The sequence below is a fragment of the Leopardus geoffroyi genome, chromosome A1, assembly GCF_018350155.1.
Source record: "Leopardus geoffroyi isolate Oge1 chromosome A1, O.geoffroyi_Oge1_pat1.0, whole genome shotgun sequence".
NCBI classification, from domain to species: Eukaryota; Metazoa; Chordata; class Mammalia; order Carnivora; family Felidae; genus Leopardus; species Leopardus geoffroyi.
Window position 1 is genome coordinate 137,106,088 of NC_059326.1, and position 14,662 is coordinate 137,120,749.

Here is a 14,662-nt window from a genome sequence, read left to right on the forward strand (position 1 = left end):
AAGAATTCTTTTAAGGGCTTCCTCTTATCCTATTGTTTGTTCCTTGGAGCTTTTTGACTTTGAGCAGTTGGGAATAACTTGGTTTTAGCTGATCTCTCTGTCTCTGTGTCTCTCCCCCTCTCCTCCACTCTGCATTACGAGCAACAGGCTGATTCTGTTAGATTATTAACCTTCTATGGTTTTTTCTTTTAACAAAAAGGGTACATTTGATAGATGACATCATTTAATGGGGTGTTTGGGATTAGCCCCTTTAAGTTTTCATCTTCATTTGTGCTGATTGAAGAAACGCTGAGGCTAACTTAAGATGAGCTATATGAATAAATAATAGAACATCTTTTGACTTACCATCTAGTAAGAGGTAACTCATTTGGATTCCATTTCATAACAAAATATGAGCAAATTCAATCTAGAGTTTAGCGAATTATCTTTAATTTCTGAAACCTTTGGTTTTTCAGAGTAAAAGGCTATTCTGTAGTCATTCATGGGAAATTTGATGTGAGTGGAGAATGCCTCTGCCTGAGAACTTTTTAGGGAGAATCCAACAAGCCACACTTAAGAGTGTTGCTTGGTAGGTTTTATTCTCAAAGAAATGAGTCCTGGGCCGATTTGTATCTTGTGAACTTCATGTGAAGAAAGAATGTTTGGGATATTCTAGGAAAGAGCATCATATGTGGACAGTCTAAAACTGGATGGTAAATCAGCCCTCTGGGTGCTCTGTAGACTGCTGGCAAATGACAGGCATGATATAAGGCCCACAGAGTGTTGTGGTTAGCAGAACAGGAAGAAAATCATGAAAGCAATTGAGATAAGCTGGCTATTGATCAGAATGAATTAAACACAAAATGAGTTAGCACCACAATTAGATGAAGGTGAGCAGCTCTATACAATTTATTTTTAATGACTTTTAAATAATATGAATTCATTACCATTGTAAAGCTTAACACTAAAATGTTTGAAGAAGAAAACGAGAAGAAGAATACCATTACCAAGAGTAACTGTTAATATTTTGGTTTGTTTCTTTCAAGTCTTTTATATGCATGAATATGTCTTCTTTTCCAACACTGTTTACTGTACGTCTCTATGCCATATACAAATACCACTGTAGTAGATAACTTTTATACATAGATACTGGTTGAGTCTCTATCATTTCCTTAGATTAGATTCTCTAGAAATAGGATTACTGAGTCAAAGGATATGAATCTTCAAGTCTTAGTACATACTACCAAATTGATTTCCAGAAAGGTCAACTACTCATTTCCTTAAATGCATCTTTTTACCATCTTTGAATCCTTTTGTTTTCCACCTGAAATTATATAAGCTGCTAAACTTAACCCAACATTTTTGTAATAGGAATAAAAAATAATTCCAGGTTTATTGAAAGAATTATTTTGCGATATTGTGGTAAATTACACTAAAATATTCTCAAGTTGTAAAAATAACTTTTATACCCACTATTACATTTAGTTTCCGCAAAAACCCCATGAGATGAAGAGAATTAATTGTAGGATGTTTCAAGCATGGGAGAGGATTTCAGGCATCCTCTTGGTCAGATTGTATTAATATTTCTATGTGACAGAGGCACAGAGAGAAGATGAGAGTTTTAAAGTTCCAGAGCCCAAGTGTCTAGAATCTCAGATCATGTATTACTTCCCACTGGATGACCTTGACTCTATACTGGCTCCTGTAAGCCTTTTGTCATTCCCAAGTTCCTCCTCCCCTACACTTTGTTATCAATCCACTGGGAAGTATACCTCTCAGTCTCTCCCCGTCACATGGATTTGCAGATAACTGGAAATCTAGACTAAGACTCATAAGCAGAGAGAGAGCAGTCTGGAAATGAGCATTTTATCTGTGATGTATATGATGATTTAGAAAAGAAGGATATGGGTGAAAATGAGCCAGTGGAGTTGAGATAATCAGGTCTGAACTTGGAGTGAACTTGATAAACCAAGTGGTCAAGGGAAACTTAGTAAGAACAAGTCTAGGGGCTGCAGGCTCAACATATTTTACTGCCGGACTGTTCTGATCATGAGGACTGCCGAATGCCAGAGTATGCTGACACAGGGAGAATCATTTCCATGGATAATTCCCTCTTGCTCACGTGAATTAGATAGCACAGGTGAGTTGTGTCAACAGACAGGAAGAATCCTCAATGAAAATTGTCAAGACTTCTTCCCCAAAGATTTCTACACTCTGCAGATGATCATCTGATTAACGCACTTATTTATTCTTTGGCCTCAGGCAAGTAACTTCTCTGAGCTTCTATTTCTCATCTCTAAGGAATAATGGTCTCGCAGGATTGATGTGAGGATTAAGTTATGTAATGCCCCATCTTCTTTCGTTCTCTTGTCTTGTTGGTATTGTATATTTTTGAGTGCCTCCTTGAAACTTGCATGGAAGGAGTAGTACATAAAGACACTCTCGAGAACTGGAAGAGCACGCAGAGCCCTGCACAGCGCCTGGCGCAGAGTGGGTGCTGCGAAAACCTAACTCCTCTTCTACCCTGCCAGCTCACATCTGGTTACGATATATTGCTTAGAAGCTAAAACAGCACTCTGCTGATGTTTGGCAGTCCAGAGTTCTACCGTGGCCTCTGGTCAGCTGTTGCCTCATTTTATTTAGAAACATCTCAGTAGTATTTCCATTTTGGGGGTGTGTAATTTTAATTCAAAGAAACCATTTCTTAAAATGCTTGACATTTAAGAAAATCTGGCACTGGATTGCCACCACTGAAGCCAAGTATCATGTGTGGAAAGTAGCATGGCTTAGCGTATTATGTTCGCCAAATCTTCCTTAAAATTAACATTTGTGCCATATGTTGGTACCCTAAACTCAGTACTCTTTTGGATGATGAAAATGCAAAGGAAAACATTCTCAGACTAAATCCTGTTCTCTTTCTTTGTATACACTTTTGTGTAGTCACTAGCAGTGATATTCCTTTGGGAGTGAAAATGAGTGCCTGCCTTGTAATTCTCAATGAGAGGTCAAGTACCCAAAGGCTCGAAAGTGGGAAGATATGAGCCTGTCAGGCAAGGGTGTCTGAAGGTATCGAATCTGCGAGATATAGTCCTGTGTTCTCACTTTACTATTCAGATCCTTGCAATGTCTTGGGCAAGAACTTGGACATAGACTCCAGCCTCCTCATCTCCCAACACAATGTTTGGGAGGGTTGAGTGGATAGGAGATGGCTAGAAATCTCTCATGGAATTTAGAGAGAGCCTTACAACAGAATTTCACAAAATGCAAGACAACCTGACGTGACAAGGGATCTATACTCGTATATCCTCCTTTGTGGGTCTTAAGTGCTATGCCTTGTGGTCTTTGAGGTTACATCCCCTCTGAGTTCCCTCCTCTGCTCCTACCTGTTCCCATCCCATGTAGCCTCCATGATGTGAGGAAGAGGTAATGGTCTTTATGGCTTTGGACCAACCATCTGCACCATTCTGGGTTTGCAATGTACTTTGTCTCTAAGATTTATCACTATGCTCCCTGAGGCCCTGTGAGGCTCAGGCAGAGTGTGGGGATCTCCTTGACACCGAAGGCACAGGCTTTGCCCATACACGTGCGCGTGCGCACACACACACACACACACACACACACATCCTAAACATGTACCAAAGTGTGGGATGAAAGGGCAAAGTTATGTTACCACTAAAAACACCAGAGGTTTAAACTATGATGGGAATTTTGGACCCAGGGCTTTGTTCCACTGCAGTGTTAAATAAGAGTGTGTGTTCTCGATGCTTAGGTAGGCCTCTTCATCTGTGCGATGAAGCATACGCAGTATTTAAAGGGAATGTTTGAAAATCCTACCTCTGGTAGTACCTAAGAAAGTCTGAAAATCTACCTTTGAAAAAAAAACCATGTGTATTATGTAAATACTCAAACTATAAATGCAGAGAGAACACCACAATGAATCCCCATGTCTCACACCATGTTTCATTTATGACAAACCATATTCCGTCTATTCCCCACCTTCTTTCCTACCTCCTAATTAGGATGATTTTGAAGTAGATTCACAGCATCATATTTTATCTATAAATATATTTAGGATGTACCTCTTAAACATAAGGATTTTTTCTTAAAGCATAGGCACAGTACTCTATGTAATATCTAAAAAATAAAGAGTTTCCTTAATCATCAGATATCCAGTTAGTATTCACATTTCCCCAGTAAATCCAACTTTGTTTTTGTTTTTGTTTTTTGCCTTGGAATGAAAATCATTCTTAGAATTTTGTCAGTTCACTATTGAACTAGCCAATTTTCTACCTTCAGATATCATAGAAGAATTTAGAAGTTTGGAAGGAAAGATATCTTTGGGAAATGATAATTAAAATAAAGAGAAAGAAAAGCCATTTGGATTTCCTTAACCTGGAGTATTGTTAAGTATTGTTAAGACTGACAAGGTTGGTACACTTATGCAGCACCACAGCAGTTCCTTTTTGTAAACTGAGGCATGGAAAAGAAAACTAACTGCCTTGAATTCACACAGTTAATTAATCACAAAGTACTCGATTTTGAAATTTAAGAAGCTGTATTTAAACTAGTTCGTATAGGGGCGCCTGGGTGGCTCCGTCAGTTAAGCAACTAACTTTGGCTCAGGTCATGATCTCGTGGTCTGTGAGTTGGAGCCCCACATCGGGCTCTGTGCTGACAGCTCAGAGCCTGGAGCTGCTTCACATTCTGTGTCTCCCTCTCTCTCTGCCCCTCCCCCGCTCATGCTCTGTCTCTCTTTCTCTCTCAAAAAGAAATAAACATTAAACAATATTAAAAAAAAATAAAGTGGTTCTTAGCATTTTAAATCACTATAGAAGCAGCTATTTCCAGTGTTTTGTATGTGGTTTTAAGATCTGCGTGGCCGCTGGAATGGCTTAATGGCATGTCGTCCGGTTCAGTACTCACTAGCCCTGTGTGACTTTCGACCACACAAAATATGACTAATCCAAATTCAGTCATGCTATACATGTAAAAAGCACACTGGGTTTCAATCATTTAGTTAAAAAAAAAAAAAGCAAAGTGCCTCACTGATAATTATTCTGTTGATTACATGCTTAAATATTTTTTGATGTTTTGAAGTTATTCAAATAAATTAAATTCATCTGCTTTTTTTTAAAATATGGCTTTTAGAAAATATAAAATTACATTTGTGGCTTGTATTATATAATGTTTCTATTGGACGACACTGGTTTAGAGATTGTGGGTTTTTTTTTTTTTAATGTTTATTTTTGAGAGAGAGAGAGAGAGAGAGAGAGACAGAGAGAGACAGAGACAGAGACAGAGCGTGAGCAAGGGAAGGAGGGCAGAGAGAGGAAGACACAAAACCCGAAGTAGGCTCCAGGCTCTGAGTTGTCAGCACAGAGCCTGATGCAGAGCTCACACTTACGAACTGCGAGATCATGACCTGAGCTGAAGTCCGACACTTAACCGACTGAGCTACCCAGGCGCCCCAAGAGAGATCGTGTTTTCTAAGCAGGACTGCATCAATTGATTATACAACAGGGCTGTGGGGCCGGAGAGGCCTGGGGACAGTCATCTGTCTCACCCTCTGTTCTTGGTAAGGCTGGACACTAACTAAACCATCCTACAGAAAATCCTATTTTTAAATATTTGTGGAAAAAAATAGATGTTCTTTCTGACTTACCCTGTGGCTTGGTCTAATACAAGTAGGTGAGTTCTACAAATAGGAGAGTCGTACATCCGCCAGCACAAGTATTTTAAACAAAGAACTGGGAATTCTTCTTGAACTCTCCCTCTCCGTCACCCCTCAAGGCCGATCCAAACCCAAGCTCTACTTTCTAAATACCTCTCAGATCCCAGCCTTCATTTTCCTCTTGACCACAACAGCTCTCTCCCAGTCCAAGCAAGCACCAAGCACCAACTCACCAGAGCTGCTGTCCTTGTCTCGTATGTGGCCTTCCACATCCCTCTTACTCCACTCAGCAAGCACATGGGAACATCATTCCCCTGCTAAGGCCTCCAGTTGTTTCCCATTGATTTCAGGGTGAGGTTCACACTCTGAACTCGGCCAGCAAGCCCAACAGTCTGACCCTGTCCATTTTCCAGCTGCATTTTGCTCATGTTCCCCAAGCTCTCTGCATTTTACTCATATTGGCTTTCTCTCAGTTCCTCATCCATACTGTGCTCCCCCTCCCTTCTGAACCTCTGTGCATGCCATTCCCCGGGCCTAGGACGCTCATCCTCTCCCTCTGTCACCTTTGTCTGGTTGGCACATAGTTATTCAGATCCCAGCTCAAGTGTTCTTTCCTCAGCACCTCCCGACCAGGGCAGACATACCAATTTTGACACTCAGCATGTGTCACAGTGGTCATTTTACATTTGTTATTGTGATTATTCACTTAACACCTGACTCCCTTTGTGGACTGCTCTGTAAGGGCAGTGATCCTATTAGTTCACATTCACTGTTGTATCCCAACACAGTGCTTGGCACAAAATAGGCTCTCAATTAACAGGAAGGAAAAAAGACAAAAGGTGAGGTGATTGCACCAACAAGAATCCTGCCTCTTCTTCCTTTCCTGGAAGCGAAGAAGGCACATCCTTTGTCACCATTCCGTCACAACTCTCTGACATACTCCTGGACAGACTTCTGGGGTACCCCAGTATAGGGATTACCACACTTTCTGAGTTGTGTTTTAATTTCCTATGCAGAATCCAACCATTTCTCACCACCGTCACTACCCCTACCCTGGCCCATGCCACAATAGCCTTCCTCCAGGAACTTTAGCTTTTACTCTAAAATGGATGGAAAATCACTTCCTCATAGCCTCCTAGCTCTTCTCCTCACTTCCAACTTTTGACTCCCTTTAGCCTACTCTTAACACAATAGTCAAATTGATTCTGTTAAAATGTAAGTTAGATCTTTGGGCACCTGGGTGGCTCAGTTGGTTGAGCATCTGACTTAGGCTCAGGTCATGATGTCACGGCTCGTGAGTTTGAGCCCCATGTCGGGGTCTGTGCGGACAGCTGGGAACCTGGAGCTTACTTCAGATTCCATGTCTCCCTCTCTTTCTGCCCCTGCCCCGCTCATGCTCTGTCTGTCTGTCTGTCTCTCTCTCAAAAACAAACATTAAAAAAATTTTTTTAAATAAATAAATAGGGGCGCCTGGGTGGCTCAGTCGATTGAGCGTCCGACTTCAGCTCAGGTCATGATCTCATGGTTTGTGAGTTTGAGCCCCACATCGGGCTCTGTGCTGACAGCTCAGAGCCTGGAGCCTGCTTCGGATTCTGTGTCTCCCTCTCTCTCTGCCCCTGCCCTGCTCACACTCTGTCTGTCTCTCAAAAGAGTGAATAAACATTAAAAAATATTTTTTTAAATAAATAAATAAATAAATAAATAAATAAATAAATAAATAAATAAAAAAAATGTAAGTCAGATCTTGTCACTCCCCTGCCTAAAATTCTCCTGTGATCTTTTTGGAGTAAAAGCCAAAGTCCGCCCAGTGGCCTCCAAGGCTGTCCATGATGCAGTTACCCCTCGGAACCCATTTCCCACCACATCCTTTTGCTTACTCTACTTCAACCACACTGGCCTTTGGTTGTTTCCCACGCACAGCATGCAGGCTCTGACCTCCAGACCTTTGCACTTGCTGCTCTTTCTTCCTGGACAGCTCTTCCCCAGATACCTGCATGGCTCTCTTTTGCTTCCTTCAAGCATTTGCTCGGTACTACCTTTTCAGTGAGGCCACCCTAACCCTGCCCTCCTCAGCACTCTCTATTCACTCTTTGTCCTGCTTTCTATTTCTCCGTATCTTCTGACATGTAACTTAGTTATTTTGTTCAGCGTCCATTTCCTTCCCCTGGAATGTAGTCTCCATAAGCATAGAGATGTTTGTCTTTTGTTTCATGATATATCCCCAGTGCCTAAAACAGTGTCTGCCGGGACAGGTTGTTGCCAGATAAATGTTTGTTGAATGAAAAAGACGCAGCCCACGCACCAGAAAAGTAGGCAGGCTTGAAATCAGCCATCTAGTGTGAACATGCGGAACCTGCTTTTGTTGTCAGCAGGCTGACTTGGCTCTACCTCAGAGCTGCTTCAGGAATCTTGGAGGTTCCCTAAGCCCAGATTAGCTGCCCAGTTTCCCAGCTCCATTCTGGTAACTGTCTGTGAGGCCCAAGGAAGCAGTTTGTTTCCAGAGTGCAACTAAATGTCTCCCCCCAACATCTTCCCCTCCTCCTCCTCCTTCATCACACACAAATATACCACACAACCCTCTCACTTTCCAAGGACACAACTCAGGCTATTTCTAAAACTGAAATTCTGATCCAAAACAGTAGCCAACACATAGTGCGTCTCCACGTGCACAGGAAGAGACAGGAGACCTCTGAGCAATTTCCTGGCCCTATATTTTTCCATTCCAGTAAATGAGGCCTTCTTTAGCTCAGGAATCTCTCTCTGAACCAAGCCAATGCCTTAATGGTACATGCTTTTTGTCACTGTCTGGGCTTGTTTCTTTGTTCTTTTATTTACTATTTTAAGTGATAAACGCCTGGGTCCCTTAGTCAAAAAATTTTTGACCTCCAGCTCTACCAGATGTTGACTACTAGTTAAGGCACATGTAATGCTAATGGAGAGTTCCTTTCCTAAATAGGCATTTTTATTTAATAACATATAATACTTAAATTGCACTCTCTGTCTCCAAAGGGTTTTGCAAGCTATGTACTCCGTTAGGCTGAGCAGCACTTGAGTTCATGCTTTATGGCTCGGAAACCAGCAAGGTTATATAATTTGCTTAGTTTGTAGCTAGCTGTGCTTCAGACAAAGCACTTTGCTTTTGTAACAGATAAGGAAAATATGACCAATAAAAAATGTTATTAACAACTGTCTTAATAAATAAATTAGTTTTGAGTTATTTCCGTATGCTTTAAAAAATTTTTTAAGTTTATTTATTTTGAGAGAAATAGAGCACATGAGTGGGGAAGGGGCAGAGAGGGAAAGAGAAAGAATACCAAGCAGGCTCTGCATGGTCAGCATGAAGCCCAACCCTGGGATCTTGAGCTGAGTCACAATCAAGAGCCTGATGCTCAACCGACTGAGCCAAGCCGTATTTGTAACTTGCTCACTTGGCTATGCTGGCTCCTCCCCCTCCCCAGATATCATTTCATGGTCCTCTTGTCCCTTCCTCCCCAGCCCTTCTCTTCCTCCTTGTTCTCACCTTTATTCTCTCCTTGTTTCTGGGGGTACTCTCGCTGCCAAGGGAAACCCACCATACCCACAAGCCTAAAAGTAACCCTTATCCATATCCTTCTGGGACCCATTTTCATCTGATAAGCATATTGTTGTTCATGGATGGGGAGGGCTTGAGGTCAGGTTCCTAGGGGGTGCTGAAAATCAAGAATAAGTGTATTTTTCTGGTTTATTAATTTTATGTAGTGGTGAGTGATTTAAAATACTTTTTAAATATTTTTTTTGAGAGAGAGAGAGAATGAGAGAAAACAGGGGAGGAGCAGAGAGAGAGAGAAGGAAAGAGAGAATCCCAAGCAGGCCTCGCGCTGTCAGTGCAAAGCCCGACATGGGACTCAATCTCACAAACCATGAGGCCATGACCTGAGCTGAAATCAAGAGACACTTAACTAAGTCACTGTGGCACCCATAGAGCATTTTAAATGCAAACAAATGTGGACATATAATGAAGCAGAATGTAAAACAACAAATACACCACACACACACACACACACACACACACACACACACACACACACACGACTGGTTAAAGTTTGCAATTGCACCTGTGGCAGACCACTTAGGATTTCTCTTCTCTCCCATTAGGGTTGCTTGGGTTAGAAAAGTCTGAGGGGAACTAACATAGCATAGCATTTCCTCTGGGGTCCAGGGAGATGAAATATTGGGATTGATTTTCTTTTTTTTTTTTTTTTTTTTTTTTAAATTTTTTTTTTTCAATGTTTATTTATTTTTGGGACAGAGAGAGACAGAGCATGAACGGGGTAGGGGCAGAGAGAGAGGGAGACACAGAATCGGAAACAGGCTCCAGGCTCTGAGCCATCAGCCCAGAGCCTGACGCGGGGCTCGAACTCCCGGACCGCGAGATCGTGACCTGGCTGAAGTCGGACGCTTAACCGACTGCGCCACCCAGGCGCCCCTGGGATTGATTTTCTAAGAGCTGGCACAGTAAGTATTGTTATTTCATTCTTTCTTTGAGCAAGAATTTTTTTTTCTGGAGATTATCTTGAAAGTAATAGAGGGAATCTGGGACATCCTTTCCCCTGGACCTTGAACATCGACTAGGCAGCAGTCTTACCAAACTAAGGCCTGAGTGGCTCTTTTCTCATTAGGCACCAAATAAAAGCAATAAGTAAGGAAACCTGTTGCACTTGATACTGTGATGGAAAAGAATGTGTTCAAAGATGAAGCTTCTGTTACATAGTGATTTCACACCAAGTGTGTTAAAGACCTTTATAGGGAGTAGAAATGGGGATGATAAAGGCTGAGCCACTATGACTTTGATTTGACTCTAACCTGTCCATACCCAGGTGCACGTACGTACCTCCTTCTTAGCCCCACAGACAATTTATTTGGAGAGAAGATACAGCACTACGTATGTAACACCATGCTTGTAGAATACACCTACTATATAGGAGAGCAGAGAGCCCAGGAGACCAAGTCAGAAAACCTGGCTTTGAATTCCAACTCCGTCAGCTACTAACTTTCCTAAGCATCCATTTTCTCAGCTCCAATAACACTTTATTCATCAAATGTTTCTAACTCCCTGTACATATAGTTGGATTGCCTTTCTCTGTTCCCTTTATAGGTAGACTGGCCTTGAGACTTGCTTTGGCCAACAGAATGTGAGCATATGTGACATGTGTCATTTCCTTGTGGAATCTTTGAGAAGTAGTTCATGATTTTGCATGATTTTCTATCCCTCTGCCATAGCAACCTGAAACATTTCCAGTAATAGCTATTCTGTCAGCCTGAGGCCTAAAGTTAAGATGACCTGGAACAAAGTCACATTTGATCCAGGTAATGGATAGGAAATGGAAGTAAGATATAAATCCTTGTGTTCTTTCTTTCTTTCTTTCTTTCTTTCTTTCTTTCTTTCTTTCTTTCTTTCTTTTAAAACCATGGCAATTTGAAAGTTGTTTGTTATTAAAGTACAACCTAGCATATACCCTGACTAATACACTATTTCATGGATCTGGAGAAAGATTAAAATGAGATACCTAATAGGTAGTATGCATGGCCCATAACAGGTGCTAAGTAAGTGTTAGTTCTTCCCTCCTTCACCACAATTCTCTGCTTTGATCCTTCTCAGCCCTTCCTTATAAGCCCTGAGCTATGCTACTCTGTAGAGAGTAATTTTCAATTAAGAGAGAATGAAAATGAACTTTAAGACTTCCTAAACAACTCCCTAAGAACCTTTAAAAAGTAAGAGAGCCAGAGTGGAGCAGAATGGAGAATTCCCAGGGTGGAAAGAAAACCTTCTCTCTGAAACTTATAAAAGAGAAAAGAGCTAAGGGTCTCATCAAGGAACTCTGCCAGAAAGCAAAACAAATGAACTCTGTAAATATCCAACCACAGATAGGCTGCCACCCTATAGAATCGTTCTGCTGTCATGGAACTGGAATCAGGGCATGGGCAGACATCTCATGGGATTCCAGTTCTCTCTTTCCTTTATTTCTTTTTTTAATATAATTTATTGTCAAATTGGCTTACATACAACACCCAATGCTCATCCCAGCAAGTTCACCCTCCTTTAACAAGTTATCTGTCCTGGAGTGAAGTATATTCCTTGATCTACTTGGTACCAACTTCATTGACATTTCACCTAGAATGAGGAAACCAGCCAGACCTCCAGCTTTTAGCATTTTTCTCACTGGTTTCTTAAGAGGCCTCTCCCTTCCTCCACTGACATCCAGACTGTAGCTTCATGGGTCTGAGAGGGGAAGCCTACCAGGGCTTCTGATGCTGCTTTGACCATATCACTTGAAGTTGACGACTTCACAATTCATCCATTGAGGTCATCAACCTAATACCCTCTTAGGGTATTTAAATCCACTTTAAAGGAAAAAATTTTTCTACTGAAAGTTACTGTAGAAAGGGGTGTCTTTGAGCTTCACTAAAGGGTACATCATAATTGATCAACTTAGACTTAGGTCTCCAAGTTGTTGAAAATTTTGAAAAGAGGGGAGGAAAAGAGGAATGGATGAGACAGCTGTATGCGGTCTCCAAGTTTAAAGTTGCTTCCAGTAATTAGAGGCAAGTTGGACAGCTCTCTTTCAGAACCTCCACTGGTAGAAGAGATAGGCAGAAAATGGGAAGGGTGACAAAGGAGAACATTCATTCAAAAGACCTGTCTTAAGCATCTGTGGAGGGGAAAGTACTGTGCTGGGCATGGAGGGACAATGGCAAGAAGACAGTCATGGCCCTGACCTTTTCAAGGGGAATATACATTATTGCTCTTTTGTGTGGGTTCATTGCAGAATTTTACCATCCCTGCCCATCCGCAACCACTAGATGCCAATAGTGGCCCCTATTCATTCTGATAAGCAAAAGGTATCCTCCCTGTTTTCAGACGTCTCAGCAGGGGACCAGACTGCCTCCAGTTGAGAACTACTGAACTTGAGTAATGATAGCTACTGAAGGTGATATAACAGAGCTCTCAAAGGGGCTTAGGGACCCCAGTGAGGGTAGAAGGAGTGAAAGAGGCCTACCCTGAGACCCCTTCCTCTCCCTGAGATGGCTCTTGATGTCTACATATTTCCCCAAGGAAGACAAAGGATGATAGGAAAAAGGGGGCACATTCATTGCGCGCCCAATATGGCTGGGTAAAGTACTATGAATGTTCAAGGGCGTTATGTTAGAAAGAGGCTGAGCAATATGTGGGAGGAACACAAACTTGGAAGTCAGGCAACCCAGGGTTTGAGTTCTGGGTCCTCCACTTACCATCTGTGACAGGGCACGAACTGTCTGCATCCCAGTTTCCTCAGTTGTAAAATGGTGATTAAAAAATGAGTAAGCCACCTCACAGGGTTATTATGAGATCCCATAAAATAAGAAATATAAAACACTTGATACCAAACAAACAAAAAATGGTGCTCAAATAGTAACTATCATTTACTAGTATCCGGGCTTCCTAAAAACACTGGTAAGAAGATATTCTATTAGTTGTAAAGAGGAAAGAAGAAGACCTAAGACAAGACTAGGGCTAGGAGCTAGAAAAATAATAAGGCAATCAGTAATTCTCATTTCAAGTTCCTTGATTTTTACTTCATCTGAACTGGCTGAGAGAGAATCCTGGCAGTTACCATGGCCCTAAAAATTGCATACTGACCAGACTACTGGGATGGGGGAAGGGGACATTTTGGGTCAAAGACGATGGACGGGGACAAACTAGTTTGCTGAGGTGTACAACATGCTGCTGGGGAGGTCTAGATTAAGTTGGCTGAAGGAACCCGTGAGTTATGAAGGAGGTGGGTTGGAGGCCTGGGGCTTGGTAATGTAGGTTTACATGCTTCCAAGAGCTGATACTTGAAGGACTGGATTTGTTCTGTGTGGTCCCAGGGGCAGGAACAGGGCCAGTGGATGGAGGTGACAGGGATGCATTCATCTCTAGTCAGTACAGCCATTAATTTACTGGAAACTTGTGAAAGGCTCGAACTCGAATTTATTCACTGTAGTGATCATAGCACGAGCCCAGAGCGTCACCCACGTGGGACAGCCATGGAGTCATAGCTGTTAGGATTATTACCAGCTGGTCTTAGAAAAAGCAGCCAGCTCTGAAAAGCTGACTGTCTCTACATCTGAGACTTATGTTAAAAAACAGTATGTCAGCCAGCACTGAAACTCAGGGCAGCCCATCTATTAAAGCCCAGCAACAGGTACTTTACCCTTACCTTCAACACTGCACTTTGCAAACACTGAAACAAACAAACAGAAAAACCCCTCTATTAGGCTCAAATATTGTTTAGGTAATAAAGCCAAATAACTATCCATGGGATCATCTGGAAGTGAAATTTTAAGCTAGATAAACATTGAGCCTGCTATGAAAGTTCATTCTAACTTCCTTTGACCCTCTTATAACTGTGGTCCTCAGCATTTTGGTTTGTGGTAAGAAAGCATTGCTTCTCTCCTATCTAGAAGGTCTACTGGGCCTGTTTCCTCTTGCAGTTTTTAAGGAGGAATATAGCTTGCACTTGAGTTCCAAGCCCAGCTCTTTCTGCCTAATTCTGTTTTGATGCATCCGATACATAAAGTTGATAGACTTGTAAAGTGTGCGGGACCAGAAGAGACAGAAGCACCATTATCTCTCTAGCTTGAGCTCACTGAAGTAAAAGCTCCCAAACACAGCATCTGCATAAAAGCAGCTGTCCTAACCGCCTGCCTATGATGAAGGAAATACAGATGATGAATCACATATCTAGAATTGCCCTCTCTTCCTATTTCACGTTTTCAGTTATTCGTCGTTCATTCCAAAAACATCTATCAAGTCCCGACTATGTGTCAAAAACAGTGCTCAGTGGTGCCTAATGCAACAATAATATTTTCTGAGTGTTTCCTATGTGTCAAGAATGTATGAAAGACATCACATGCATTAACTCGTGTGACCGTCCCAGCATCATATGAGGTAGGTTCTTTTCCCCATCTTACCAATGAGGAAATAACGTTAAACAAACTGCCCAAGGTCAC

General features: G+C 41.8%; 1 protein-coding gene across 3 annotated transcripts in view; it reads right to left on the reverse strand.

Annotated features, from left to right (window-relative positions):
• The window catches only part of ZNF366 (zinc finger protein 366), a 71,009-nt gene that overhangs the window by 42,090 nt on the left and 14,257 nt on the right, over positions 1 to 14,662 (reverse strand). For 2 of the 3 annotated variants that reach the window (XM_045446655.1, XM_045446665.1), the window contains exon 1: positions 5,884 to 6,385. The exons of the other annotated variant lie outside the window; for it this stretch is intronic. The gene's annotated coding sequence lies outside the window, so the exon portion shown is untranslated. Of the gene's footprint in view, positions 1 to 5,883; positions 6,386 to 14,662 lie in introns of those variants that run through there. 3 annotated transcript variants of the gene reach the window in all.